The 15,626-nt window shown below is 44.8% G+C and overlaps 2 long non-coding RNA genes across 2 annotated transcripts; one reads left to right on the forward strand and one right to left on the reverse strand.

The window, feature by feature from the left end:
* Window positions 1-6,974: 6,974 nt before the first annotated feature.
* On the reverse strand, window positions 6,975-8,893 carry LOC113010845 (uncharacterized). Its single transcript, XR_003270390.2, has 3 exons — window positions 8,756-8,893; window positions 8,486-8,664; window positions 6,975-7,162 (listed from the first exon to the last, which is right to left on the reverse strand). It is a non-coding gene; the product is annotated as an uncharacterized LOC113010845 (long non-coding RNA).
* LOC145421791 (uncharacterized) lies at window positions 7,160-8,599 on the forward strand. The gene is made up of 2 exons (XR_013903158.1): window positions 7,160-8,309; window positions 8,389-8,599. It is a non-coding gene; the product is annotated as an uncharacterized LOC145421791 (long non-coding RNA).
* Window positions 8,894-15,626: the final 6,733 nt, after the last annotated feature.

Consider the following 15,626-nt stretch of genomic DNA (forward strand, 5'->3'; position numbering starts at 1 on the left):
GCATTAAGCCAGCTCCCACAATAAAGGCCTTTTTCAGGGCATGAGCAGAAGGATACAGCCTCATTTTTGTTGGTATTCCATAAAAGTCTCACTGTCATTCATTCCCACTGTAACCTCTCCCAGCACAGCACCCATAAGCTGCAATAGTCTGGGAAGGTGGTTTCACATGATCACATGAGCTGTTTAGTCTCCAGAACATTTGAAAAGCTCATCCTTGGACTGGGGGAGAAAGCATGTATGTATACGAGATGCAGAACTGCTGACAGACCTCTGGAACCAAGGCCAGATATAGGTCTCCTTTTGTTCCCTGAACACATATGTTTCAAAGCTATGAACAGTTTTAAAACCGCAAATATTTTATCTGATTAATTTATGATGCATTCAGGACCAGTGATAGCGATCAACAGAAAAAAGCTGTAAATGAGCTTGAGTAATGCTTAGACATTAGGTTAAAAGTGACTGTAGTGACTGTAGTGGCGTGGCAAACAAGTATTACAAAACTTAAACATAAAATCAGTAAAATAGACAAAAGGAAATGACATTTTCCCGATGATGGATGATCTAATCACAGAATACACAGAGTGCTTTTCATTCCCACTTCTGCTGGTTAGATCTCATTAGCTAAGGCACTCTGTGGCTGAAGCACCACACTGAGCTTAAATGTGTGCGTGTGTGCTCGGTGTATGTCTGTAACCTCGATGAGCTGCATATGGCCTGATATTTTTATATGGTAAGCCCTCAGTACACAGGCTTAATGAGCAACCTGCAGATGCCCCCCTCCCCCACCCCCACATATGTAGATTACAGATATGGCTACCAAAGAAAAGCACTCTGTGGACCACTCACTCTGTGCTAGGCTCCTGACAGCAACAGAGCTTGATGGAAACTGGCAGCCTTAGAAAGCTCGCCACTGGGGCTGACAGTGCCCACTACCTCAATGTTAAAAAGGTCACCCAGCAAAGTGGGAAGAGACTGGTAACTAGCTCTTGTGAGACAGACTCCACACTACAAGCAGAGCTGGACTGGTAATATGACAGGTTATGAGCTACTGTGCACCCACCCTAAAGTGTGTGGAAGAAGTGGTTGATAAAGTTGGGCAGGCAAATGTAAAAAGGTGGACTGGTTGGAATGGACTGGTTCTTATATAGCGCCTTTCTACTCTTCTGAGCACTCAAAGCGCTGAAAAGCACTTTGAGGTGGAGCTGAAAAGCTAAGAGAGAGATAATAAAAAGAAACTAGAAATAGGTTTAATAAGGAAATAGATGAATGGACATCATTAGGAAAGGATAAATAAAATGAATGGATACATGCACATCTTTGCTCTGAAAAACAAATGGCATTTGGAAGGTTACTGCATTTGGAAATTCACTGCATGTATATCTTATATCCTCTAGTTTGTATTTCTCACCTAACCACATTCTGTTCTTGTGCTTTTCACATATTCTTAGGATATTCAAAAGTCATGCTGTCTCCTGAAGGTCCACCCACTGGGAGCCTTGTCCTCCGTTTTGTCTCATTGGAAGCTTCAGTTATATACATATACTCCTAGGACCTGGCGTCCACATGTGGACATCGCATTTTGGGTTATTTAGACCAAAATACTCAATTTTGCTCTATAAGGGCCAGATATCTACTTACGAGGACATTATCCTGCTACTGTTCTATCGAAAGTTTAAACGAATATCCTCATATGTGGCTCTGATGTTTCTTAGAAACAAAAATTAGGTAAAATTTTTTTTAAAAAAACAAAAAAAAAGTGGTAATTCTTTGTTTTTAAATTCATCGAGTCCCAATATGCCCAAATATCAAAGAGAAATTAAAAATGCCGTGAAAGAGTTCGGGTCTTAGCGCGGATTGACGCGAGGTTAGCTCGTTAACGCGCCGTCCAGACTGTGTCTGCTTCTGCAGACTGTGACACAACCAACTAGCTAATATTGTAGTACTGTCTTATATGTACCTGAGATGACGGAAGATAAAGCCAGTGGGGATGCGTGTTAAATCTCCCTTCTTTCATAGTTTTATGTCTTATTAACTAATGAGACTGAAAATAGTCTTATTCTAAGACATGTCTCATTAACATCACTAAGTGATGTCCACTTAGTAAATTATGTTCCACATTAGAGGAAAAACAGGATACTGAAGGACTACCTGCTGACTGATAAGCATGTGTTGTCCTTGAGTTCAGCGGTGAGGCCTGAGTTATGAAAGAGTTGAAAAGGTGATGGCGAGAACACCTCAAGCCTTTGTAAACCTGTGATGATGTCACAGTGACATCTTTATCTTTTATAAACTATGGTCCTTCTTCTTTATTTATGTATTGTTGAGCAATGTTCTAGACAAATGCACAGCACGTAATATCCTATGTAATATTAATATTATGTATTCCTTGTTGTCTAACAGACGGCCCAGCAGCAGCAGAAACCATATTATGAAAAATAAAGCATACCAACTCAATGCCCACACAGTTTTATTCAGTGATGTCTGCAGTGTTTCCACGTTGTCTCCTCAAATGTAGCAAATGGAAACATACATTTGTTCTACCCTCAGTGGCATACTTCACTCCCCAAACCTGCCTCTGTGCTCACTCTCATCATCTAAAGCTCAGTTCTGTTCTGTTCACACAAAGATGTAGTTATGAATACACACACACACACACACACACACACACACACACACACACACACACACACACATCTCTACAGATTTTTGCTGTGGCAAAGCTGTTCATGAAAAGATTAGCAGGAGTTTTGAGCACCTGCAGGATTGAAAGCATGCTGATGACCGTGACAGGATACTGTCCATATGCCACAAGCTGCGCACACTATACTCACTCATACACACATCCACACGCACACATGTGTGCAGGCTTCAGTGAAAGGTGAAGGAGTGTATCAGATTATTGCGACAGGCAGTGAATGAAGATGTTGGGCTGTTCAGCCATGGTGAACTTTCACACACACACACACACACACACACACACACACACACACACACATACACACACACACACACACACACACACACACACACACACACACACACACACAGTCAGCAGATTGCAGTGATCTGACTGCTAAGTCTGGAACAGTTTACAGAACGTGGAGAATGTGGGACATGTAGTGTTAAATACTCCATGAGGGAGATTATTTCCCTTTGAGCCTATAGTTGGTTAGAAGCTCAGAGATGCAGATGGTGAGACTATCATGACCTGCTGTGCTCTCAGGGATCCAATGCCAGAGCAACAACACAGAAACCCAGAAATGTGATTATTGACTCAAACACAGTGCTTGCAGTCGACTCCAGTATCTCCAGCCAACAGACAGATGTCTCTTTAACATGTCTAAGACTGGATAATAGTATTGTGATAACCATACTCAGATTAATGCCAGATAAGGCTGAAAGTAACTGTGATTGTTTGAGTGGTCAGATCAGTTGATCATAGAGAAGTTGTGGCTGTTTTTTCACCCGATCAATGAAAGCACAGAGAATATTAGCATTTCATCATAATCTGGTTGATGTACTGCATGGTTGATTATCAAAAGGAGAAGCCCAATGCAAATGGTCTAATAAAAGGTTAGTTTTAACTAAACTTGTTCAAACTTACAAGAACACAAATGTCCAAAAGTCTATGCAAACAAAACAGGAACCAAAGAAAAACACAAGTGGAAATGGGACATGGGAAAGAATAAAGGCAGGGAGACGAGTAAAAAACATAAGAAACGATTTGCTTAGCACTTTTCTAGTCCTACTGAAAAGTGAGCACCAAGGCCACATTTAACCGTGCAAACATACAGTGTTTTGTTTTATACTTTCTAGGTATTTTTTCTACCTCACATCCATAGCCAATTTAGAATGGCCTAACTTGTCTTTGGACTATGGGAAATAGCCAGAGAATGCAGAGGTCATCCACAGAGCCACAGGGAGAACTTGCAAACTCCACATAGGTGCACTATTGTGCTGGTTACACAAGCCACTTATAAAATAAGACTGGAAGTAACAACAAAGAGAGGGACATAGGTAAAGACAGGGAAGATAACAGGACTTGGAAAAAAAAAGAATAAGAAACACCAGCAATTAGCCAAGGAGAAAACATGCCACAGAGAAGCCAACATGCATGAAACTGTGGAGCACGTTTTTACAACGCTGTGATTGCAGCCATTCCCCAACTCTCTGTGAATGGGACTCATGGCCATTGATCAGTGGTTGTTGATCAATGGTCATGAGAATTTGCATAATTATGATTAAGGAACTGACCTCCCTGCCCATTGTTCCTTCACTGAGCTGGTTTCAGTCATTATGCAGATGTCCTGTTTATAAGATTGAAACCTGCAGTCAGCTGAGACTGAAGACGTCACCTGATGATGACGAAACGTTTCTCCCACAAAACGCTACGTCCAGATGAACAGAATCAACTTTTGGAGATGTAGAGCACATTGCATAAACAAGTAGTGTTGTGAAGCCTGCTTTAAAAATGTAACAGGTCATAGTATACCACCCCATAAAAATATTTAAACTAACTTTTAATATTTGATTACTTTTGAATTTTGAATGTAAGACTTGAAAGTGAACAGTAAAGCAGATGTGTCCTCTAAATTCAGGACATATTTACCAATGTAAACAAGCTGTATTGTCTACACATCGTCATGCTAGGTCAGCTTTCTGAATTCACAGGGATACTGACTTTATATAGCACAGTACCTGAGAACTGATCCATGAAATTTGGTGGCAATTCTTGAAATTTTTATATTTTTCCATTTTCAAAATAGTGCAGGGAGTTAGTCCGCAAATGTGAAGGCTTTGGAAACAGCATTTAACCCCTTAATGGAATCTAACAGTGGCATCAACATGATTCATGAGAAGAACATACTGATTAAATGTTTGCATTCAGGGCTGGAGTCCAGTATGTTACATTCCTATCAGAAGAAATGAAACCAGCTGCATATCAATGGTGCATATTTGAAATGTTATGCTGTAAAATCTGCCAACAGCAGCCGGGCCAAGTCATCTGCTATGTAATCCTCTATACACACAGTACACATAGGATTATTTCGCAGAGTTAATTGGTATTTTGCAGAAAACAAACACTTATAGCATCACTGAGCACACACTGTAGACAGGAGAATAAGTTCTTGTTAAACCCAACTACTACATGCATAGTCTGCAGTGAATAACAATTAACACAGAACGGTGGGTGCCGCATTAGTGTGAATACGCTGAGGTGGAAGAGCAACTGTCCTCTGTTTAAAAGGCAGCTTTAAGTAAGGTGCCAGGTGTTTTATAATTAGAGAGTCAATAGAACCAATCTCTCAAAATGCAAAGATAACTGCCTTCATCCTTACTGATATATGTGAATTGACGAGCATTTAAATATAAAAAGACACTGCTCAAAGACAATGGTTTCACACTTTCTAATAAAGCTAATAATATTAGCTATAATAATAATGCCCATACATTTACTCATTTCTTCCACAGCTATAAAGTTATCAGTCATTTCAAATAAACCTACAAACAAAGCTCCCACATGGAAATAACAGCAAACCAAGCTTTAGTCTTTTAAACTGAAAAACAGCAGACATGTCCTCTCTGGGTCTCAAGTTATTTTTCCTTTATTCTACATCAGTTTTTACCGTTCTTAAATCTAGCAAAGGAGGAGGGCGAGGAGGCCTTGCTGGTGTTAACACACAGTTATGCTTCCTAACTAGCTGGTGTTATCGTGGCATTATCAAGCCCACAGCCCATTTTGTCTGTTTCACGAATGATTGTGCCACAATGTTTGACTTTTTTTTATTATCTTTGTCACATCATTAGAACGACACTGAACTGCCAAAGTGTACCCCGCCTCTTGCTCAGTGATAGTTGGGATAGGCGCTCTGCCCATTGATCACAATTCATCTAAAAACAGAGAACTTTGAGAACCTTTCTTGGTGCAGTATTCCAGGGCACTGGATTAATGCAGTGCTTCAACCAGCAGTAAAAGCTAAAGCCTGGTTCTATGTTAGAACATTTCTTAACATCAAAGAAACACTGTTAATGAATTAAATGTTGTCTTAAATAACTCTCAAGCACTTCATGGTAGATCAAACCCTAACGCCATTCCCTCCTCGAGCAAATGGAGTAAAAAAGCTGGCACTGGATCAAAATTGACAGGCAGTCTTCTCTAATGCTGCGAATCATAAATTACAGCCCTGCTACTGAACGTCAAGGTTAATTCCCTCACCCAGTGTGATGAAATGATTCCACATGACACCTTCAATTGATGCTTTTGGAGGCCTGCCCACCAGAGGAGATCCCTGTCACACAGGCTTTTAATAAAGGACATAAAGGAAAACGAAAGTGGCATGACAATAGTAACCATGAAAATGACTTCATTCTTGTATAATTCACTGCAGCACTGCCTTCTTTTGTTAATAATTATTCTTTTTGGTGGTGACTGAGAAATAGACATTGAACAAAGTAAAAATGATAAAACTCTTCTTTCTGTCTCTCAGAACATTCAAAATTCTTCATCGAGACAATGAAAATATGTATAGAGTTTGCACAGCCAAGCTATGATTTTTGCTGCAGATACATAATAAGTCTGGTACATAGCCATCTGTCAAGATTAAGTACCAATCAGCACCACTGGTTCAAATGCCCTTCTTAACACTCACCATCCTCACACTACCATCCCTCCTCTTACCTACCCTTTCTTCTCTCACCTCCCTCCTACTACCCAGTGTGTTTTGTTTCTGTGCCCAAATGTTTGGAACACATAAAAAACAACAATAGCAAGTCTACAAGAGTGGTGTGGTTTTTTAACTCCCAAATATGAATATGAACTTTAAATTCATACCATCACTGAATGTTTTGTGGCAAACAAGTAGCACAAAATCTCCTTTTCTCCTCTAGAATTGGGCATGGTGGACAAGGTCCATGGCATGGCTGGATCATTCTGTCATGGTAGTCAGACATAACTCAAATGCAGGACTCAAAGGTTTACAATCAGACGTGTGTTTATTTACAACGTGGTCACCAGGTGCTATATACAACAGTGGGAGGAAAGGGCTCCAGGGAATACAGAGGAAGGCACACAAGTCCAGACTTCACACTCTTCACTTGACAGTCATTTACAGAAATACACGCTCATCACAGTCCAAGGCCACAGGGAATAATCCAGGTAGGTCTGTGCCAGGAGAAGGAAGTACACGTTAGAACACGTGAACATGAGAAAGATAAATAGAGATGGTACGAGAGCCAAGGGTACACTGAGTAGATTAAGCACAATGATCCAGAGACAATTAAGCAATGGCTTTGAAGATGATGATGATTTGCAGGTGTCTGAATGTCAGCAGGTGAGTTGGCCAAGGGCAGGGAACCAGCAGGGAGGACCACAGGTAAACAAAAGAGGTGAGAGAAGGAGACAGAGGGGGAGAGAGAGAGACAACAACAAACTCTGGTAGGAAGTCAGGGAGGACTGGGGTACGATGACGTGGCAATTTTCTTTTATTGTTTTGTTTTTGTTTGTTTTTTTCAAATTGTGTATGAGTGTGTGTGTGTGTGTGTGTGTGTGTGTGTGTGTGTGTGTGTGTGTGTGTGTGTGTGTGTGTGAGAGAGAGAGAGAGAGAGAGAGAGAGATTGAGAAAGAGAGACATTGTTAACATTGTATGTATGCCTGGAATAGATTTTAGTAATTTTTGCTAATGTATGACTGTAAGCAACTAGCCTGGTACCAAGTATAACATTAACATTCTTGTTGTTTTGCTTATTTTATTGGCTGAGAATAAGCCAGTAGCTGTGGAATCTGGATGGTGGTGGGTTCTTTTCCCCACTCCCTTTGTTGTACAACAACCTGAGTGTAAAGTTGTTTTTAATTGCTTTATATTGTAAGGTAAAGACAAAGAAAACCCCAACAGTCATATGAACTCCCTATGAGTAAGCGCTTTGGCGACAGTGGGAAGGAAAAAGAAAAAAATGGGTTTTAACAAAAAGGGCTTCTCACTCTTACTAAACTTGTCACGGTCGGACGGTCCTCCCTGGACGACCTGCTTGTTGTGTGTGTGTGTGTGTGTGTGTGTGTGTGTGTGTGTGTGTGTGTGTGTGTGTGTCTCCTTTTTTCCTTCGCCCCTCCCTCCGGGTCCGTCTATGTTTAGGAGCCGTGCTTTCGGGAGAGTGAGAGTGTGGCGACCCCTGACCCGGAAGTGTCTCCGCTCAGCTGCTGACACACCTGCACCTAATCTTCCACCCAGCTGCCACTAATCATCCCCGTTTGGGCTGAGGTATTTAACGGTGTGTCCAGACGGCAGTCGACGCTGGATTGTACTCGAAGCTCGGTAGTAAAGTGTGCTCGTTATTGGTGACGTAGCTTTAGCCGGCTAGCCTTCTCATCTATTGTTGTCACCCGTCCATTAGGAGCAAGAAGTACGGAGCGGAGGGTTGGAGAGAAGGGCTCCCTAGGATTATCACTCGGGAGGAGAAGCACATTCGGATTACTACTGGGGAGACTCACCTGCACCACTACTGGGAACTTGGAGAAAACCACTGTTGGACTATTACACTTCTTTCATGTTTGAGACTGTTTTTGAGCACTGTAAATAAAAGCACTGTCTGCTTTGCATCCAGAGCTCCGCGACTGAGTCCATATTTCCCCATTACTCGTGACAAAACTGCTGCAGTGCTCAATATATACTGTGAATAAGAAATTACAAGAAACATTTACAACAACTATTTACAAATACTCTTAGCTCAAAACAACATATATTAATTACAAATGGCTCACGTGTTACGAAAAAGACCATCGCTCAGGATTCTCACAGAAATGATCAGAACTACAAACAACTAGCTGCTTTGTTGGTTGTAGAGGAGACAAGGAGAGAGGCAAGGTGGCTGTCAGCTGGAGATTAAGAAGCTGCTGTCCATTCAATCATCCAATCCGGACTTCAAGAGCTTTCTTGAGTCAGCCAATCACAGCCACACCCATACACCCAGCCTGGAGGGAGGAGATAAAAAATACACACACCCACACACACTCCAATGGGAGGAGCCACACATCAAAACAGGCAGCATGTGATCACAAACCACAACATTTCATGGAATCATAACATTTCCCCCCCCCACCCAAAAATTGAACATTTCGCCCTTAACGAAATGCTGGATTCATCACCTAGATAGAGCATCAGCCATGACACTTTCTAAGCCTTTCTTGTAACGGCAGAGGTCTTACACTGTGAAAATCTGGGGGTGAAGCTGGTTGTGTTTTCTAAGGAGCTGTCTTATAGTCATTTTCTGATGGTTTCCACTGCCTCAATTGTAGGTATGCAAATGAAGAGAGAAACCACATCAAAGAACGCTATGGTTTCACCTGGATAAAGTGTAGGTTTCTGGACATTTTTTGTGAAGTCGGTGGAGTTTTTGATGTGACTGGGGGTCTTCCCCACAAGGGGTGCTAGGATAGTGACAAGGTGTTTGGAAATGTTCTAGGTGGCTGAGTTTATACTGCTAACAATGGGTCTGAGTGGGATTCCTTCTTTGTGGATCTTTGGAAGTCTGTAAATACAGGGTATAGCATCCCCGTTTTAAGGCTTCATTGGTATTGTTGTCACTGAGCAGTGAAGTAATTTTTGTGTCATAGTCCATTGTGTTTAGAACAACAGTGTACCTTCCCTTGGTAATATGGTGATGTTTTGGTGTTTGCTCGGGGATGTGAGGGCCTTGTTTTCGTTTTTGTGTTTAAGCTCCTTAGATGACGATGACCTAGATGACTGTGAACATTCACAGACAACACCTTCAACACACCACGCTCCTCCTTGCCATAGCATTTGTGTTGTGCCTCAATCTTGAGTTGTTTAAGTTGTTTATGTTCAAGAAAGGACTTTATAAAAGATGGACGATGTGGCCCCACTTCCTTCCATTGTACAAAAATAAAGCTTAAAGGTTTCATAGAAGTGTAATTTGTTCTATTTAGTTGTATTTTTACTCAGTTGTGTCACAGTCTGGCGAGAGCAGACTGTATGAATTGAGAAAAGGACCCAAAACGCAGACTCCAAGGAACAGGGAACAGAACTTGAAATGTTAACAAAAGGCGAGCCGTTTAATATGGCTGGTAGAAAAGGTACAAACAAAGGGCAAGGCAAACTGAAGCAAAATTAACACAAACCTAAACTGGGGAATCTAAACAAACAATAAGAAAAACCTAGACAAGAAACTTGGAAGCATGGCATGAACAACAGACGACCTGACAATCACACACTGAAAATAGAGGACTTAAATACACAGCACGTGATTAGGGGAAGTGGGAACACATGGAGGAACAGCTGACTGACATGAGCCTAATGACAGGACAAGGGAACTGAAACTAAATACAATGAACAAAGAACACACGACTCCTTCAAAATAAAACAGGAAACATGAGACAGACATGATAATACAAACTTGATAACATAAGACACGCAGCATGAAACACGAAGGTTGAGGGGAAACTTAAATACAGGGGAAGAAAACACAAGGAGTCTAATAACCAAATGAACTTAGATAACCTAATGAACAAAATAAACTCAAACTTAAAACGCTGGGTCAAAAGACCCAGGATCATGACAGAGCCCCCCTTCAAGGGCAGATTCCAGACGCCCAAAACCATGAACAAAGAAAAGAAGCAGCAAGAAAACAAACATGAAACAAAATCAACAACCCACCCAGGGCGGGCGGTGGGGGTCCAGGATGGAGGGCCAGAAACAAAACAAAGAAACCGAAGCACTCAGTCCAAACACAAGGGCTTAAGAGTCCGAGACCCTGTTTCAGGAGGGCGACCATGATCTCGGCAGAAAAGGAGTTCATGGCACAGTAGTTCAGGTGGCCGACCTGGAGGCCGATGGCACAGTAGTCCATAGTTCAAGGGTTCAGGGGGCCGGCCATGTGGAAGGTGGCAGTGGCGAAGCAAGCATGGCTGGCCACACTGGGGGGCTTGGCTCGTGGCCGGCGGCAACATGGACGAGACCTGTCGGGTGGCTTGGCTCGTGGCCGGCGGTGACGTGGACGAGACCTGTCGGGCGGCTTGGCGGGTGGTCGACGGCGTGGACGATAATCCTTGGATGGTTTGGTTGGTTTCCGTCGACAGGCTGTCCTGACAGGCTCCGGAAACAGCCGTGCTGGACCTGGACGTGGCTTGGCAGGTGGAAGGAGACAAGGCTGAGGCGTGGCAGGCACAGATAATGGCGCTGCAGGCGACGGCGTGGAAGCCGCAGGTGGCGGCGCTGCAGGCGATGGCGTGGAAGGATGCTGGGCGCGCTTGGCTGAACCTCCAGCTGGCACAACAGGACCAGGCGAGGCAGGGCCAGCAGGTGCGGAGACCTCTGGCTGAGGCGAGGCAGGGCCAGACGCAGCAGAGGCAGGACCAGGCAAGGCTGAAGACTGACGAGGCCGGACCAGGCGAGGCTGAAGACTCTGACGAGGCCGGACCAGGCGAGGCTGAAGACTCTGACGAGGCCGGACCAGGCGAGGCTGAAGACTCTGACGAGGCCGGACCAGGCGAGGCTGAAGACTCTGACGAAGCTGGACCAGGCGACGACGTGGACGGAGACGCGGAGGCCGCAGCTAGTGTGGATGAAAACACATCAGCTGCAAACGTGGATGAGGCTGCTGGTGGAGCAGCTGGTGACTGAACGGGCCCCTCGGACCCTCCAACGGAGACAGGAAGCTGAACGGGCTCCTCGGACCCTCCAGCTGACGTGGCGTGAAGCTGGTGCGGTTCTCCTGAACCCCCAGCTGACGTGGCATGAGGCTGGACGGGCTCCTCGGGCCCTCCAGCTGACGTGGCATGAGGCTGGTGCGGTTCTCCTGAACCCCCAGCTGACGTGGCATGAGACTGGACGGGCTCCTCGGGCCCTCCAGCTGACGTGGCATGAGACTGGACGGGCAAAGCAGAAGCTGAAGCAGAAGCTGGACCAGGCGACAGCGAGGCAGCCGCAGGTGGTGGCTGGACGGGCTCCTCGGGCCCCCCAGCAGACACAGGAAAAGGCTGCACAAACTCCAACTCAGCCCCTGGCCCCAACCTGGCCTGGATCTCGGTCCCACAGTAGCTTAGCTGAGCCTCATGGCTAGCACTTCCAGTGCAAACAGTCTTATAATTTGGCTTCTTGGAAGCAAAGTTCATAGCATGATCAATACACTGGGATGCTAGATAATTTTGCAGAAGGATAAGATATTCCATGGAAGACTTGGCTGGTGATTTTTCAGTCTTAGTCATTTCATAAACATGCCCATGAACCTTTAAGGCAGTGTTTGTTCCAATATTGTCCTTAGAAAAAACGCGTGGATTCAGAATACAATCACCCACCTCATGTTGCTGTGAGCCGTGGTGACGACCTGGACGCCGCCTCCTCCTGGAAGCCGTGGTCGTGGAGGCCGGCGCCGCTACGGCTGAGATGAATGTAGCGCTGGAAGCAGCCACCGGTTGAGGTGAGGAAAACGCAGCACTTGTCTGCTGCAGTGGCGACATGGACATGGAGACAGGTGGGAGACTCAACACGCCAACTTTAGCTCCTATAGCTGGCATAGGGAGGGCTGCGTCACAGAGGGGCTGGAGTAATTCAGTCTGCATGCTGGGGGGCTGCTTTGGCAACACGGTGCGGATGAAGCCGTGCAAATCCTCCGACAATCCCTCCATGTAAGCCGGGTATGCAGACAGAATCCGGTGCAGCTGAACTCTAACTGACTCCTTCTCACTCTCCTGTCTGCACGCAGAATAGATTTTCCACTGTCCATGGAGAATGGTCACACGAGTGCTGAACTCCCAAAAATCCTCAAAGATGTCTGCTGGGTCCATTCTGGTCAGGTCGTTCTGTCACAGTCTGGCGAGAGCAGACTGTATGAATTGAGAAAAGGACCCAAAACGCAGACTCCAAGGAACAGGGAACAGAACTTGAAATGTTAACAAAAGGCGAGCCGTTTAATATGGCTGGTAGAAAAGGTACAAACAAAGGGCAAGGCAAACTGAAGCAAAATTAACACAAACCTAAACTGGGGAATCTAAACAAACAATAAGAAAAACCTAGACAAGAAACTTGGAAGCATGGCATGAACAACAGACGACCTGACAATCACACACTGAAAATAGAGGACTTAAATACACAGCACGTGATTAGGGGAAGTGGGAACACATGGAGGAACAGCTGACTGACATGAGCCTAATGACAGGACAAGGGAAGTGAAACTAAATACAATGAACAAAGAACACACGACTCCTTCAAAATAAAACAGGAAACATGAGACAGACATGATAATACAAACTTGATAACATAAGACACGCAGCATGAAACACGAAGGTTGAGGGGAAACTTAAATACAGGGGAAGAAAACACAAGGAGTCTAATAACCAAATGAACTTAGATAACCTAATGAACAAAATAAACTCAAACTTAAAACGCTGGGTCAAAAGACCCAGGATCATGACAAGTTGTATATAGTATTTGTATTTGTATTCTATTTTTATCTTATTGTATATTTATTTTATTTTATTCTACTGTATATAGTATTTTATTCTATTCTGTACAGTTGTGTACTGTATTTATTCTTATTGTATTCTAATTTTTGCCTCATAACTTTTGCACTGTCCACTTCCTGCTGTGACAAAACAAATTTCCCACGTGTGGGACTAATAAAGGTTATCTTATCTTATCTTAATAAGGCGCGTGCACACGCAGCGGCTTCTCTCTCTCCCAAACAAACTACTTTTTCGTGTTTTTCGTCCTGCAAGTTGCAGTGTTTTTGTAAGTCTTTGTCGCGTCTATCTGTGTGCAAGCGAGGATATGCCCGAACACTTCTTCTCGACATCGGCAGAAACAAACTTTTTAAGTTAAACTCTGTGGACATCGAGAAGCTGAAAGATCTGGGTCTGCTCCGAAGGCCTACTCAATCACCGACCCCCACTCCTGCACTTCGCCCACAATGGATGCGCCTCAAGCGGTGTGAGAGGAAGCAGAAGAGGGATAAGCGTGGTGGCATCTGAGCTAGGCTAGCGGCTAGCCCACACAAACCCGCCATCCCCTCTATCGTTCTGGCCAACGTACGCTCGCTAGAAAATAAACTGGACGACATCTGACTGCTACGTTCATCTCAAAGGAACGTAAAGGACTGCTGTGCTTTTGTGTTCACGGAAACATGGCTTAGCGACAGTGTCCCGGACCGCGCCATTCAGCTCGACCAGCTAACATGCTACCGTGCTGACAGAGTCATCGTCGCGGGAGGTAAGACCCGCGGGGGAGGACTTGTGTTTACATCAATGATGCCTGGTGTTGCGATGCTGCTGCGGTCTGCAAACACTGCTCACCAGTGCTGGAGTGTATGGTTATTAAGTGCCGGCCATTCTATCTACCGAGGGAATATACAGCCATACTACTGTGCGCTGTGTACATCCCTCCCTCCTCCAATGTCAACAACAGGAGTGAGGCACTGAATGAACTGTACCAGCACATCAGTGAGCAGCAGACAGCCCATCCTGATGCTTTTCTCATCCTGGCTGGGGATTTCAATCATGCAGACTTAAAGTGCGTGTTTCCAAAAATACAACAACACATAGACTTTCCAACAAGGGGAAATAACACACTGGACTTTGTTTACACCACCCAGAGAGGAGCCTACAAAGCTTTTCCCCTCCCCCACCTCGGCGCCTCAGACCATATCACTGTCATGCTAATGCCTGCTTACAGACCGCTCGTTAAAACCACCAAACCGGTTCGTAAGCGGATACAAGTGTGGCCAGAAGGGTCTTCAGAGGCTTTACAGGACTGCTTTAATACTACAGACTGGAACATGTTTAAGCAGGCTGCCACCTATAACAACACCACTGACCTCCAGGAGTACGCAGAGACTGTTACTGCCTACATCAACAAGTGTATTGAGGATGTAACAGTCACGAAAACCATAACTGTCCGGGCAAATCAAAAACCATGGATGACAGGAGAGGTCTACAGGCTGCTGAAAGCTCGGAATGTTGCCTTCAGAGATGGAGACGAGGCGAGCCTGAGGACAGCTAGGGCCAACCTTTCCCGTGGCATCAGAGAGGCTAAGAGACAGTACTCCAGGAAAATATCTCATCACTTCAAAGACAGCAGAGACTCACGGAGCCTGTGGCGAGGCATTCAGACCATCACAGATTACAAGCCCCCACCACAGACCTGTGACAGCACTATCCCCCTGCTGAACGAGCTGAATACTTTCTTTGCTCGCTTTGAAGTCCAAAACAGCACCACTGCACAGAAGACCCCACCCCCTCCTGGTGACCAGGTGATGACTCTGTCCCCGGACAGCGTGAGGAGATCCCTCAGCAGGATCAATGCACGTAAAGCTCCGGGTCCTGACAACATTCCTGGTCGTGCTCTGAGAGACTGTGCAGTGGAACTCACTGATGTCTTCACAGACATCTTCAACATATCACTCATCCAGGCTGTCGTCCCCACATGTTTTAAAGCCACCACAATCATTCCGGTTCCAAAAAAGTCATCTCCCTCCTGCTTTAATGACTACCGTCCTGTTGCACTTACTCCCATCCTGATGAAGTGCTTCGAACGACTAGTCATGCAACACATCAAGTCTGTCCTGCCCCCCTCCCTGGATCCCTTCCAGTTTGCGTATCGGCCCAACCGCTCAACCGATGA

The sequence above is a fragment of the Astatotilapia calliptera genome, chromosome 18 (assembly GCF_964374335.1).
Source record: "Astatotilapia calliptera chromosome 18, fAstCal68.1, whole genome shotgun sequence".
Classification (NCBI taxonomy): Eukaryota; Metazoa; Chordata; class Actinopteri; order Cichliformes; family Cichlidae; genus Astatotilapia; species Astatotilapia calliptera.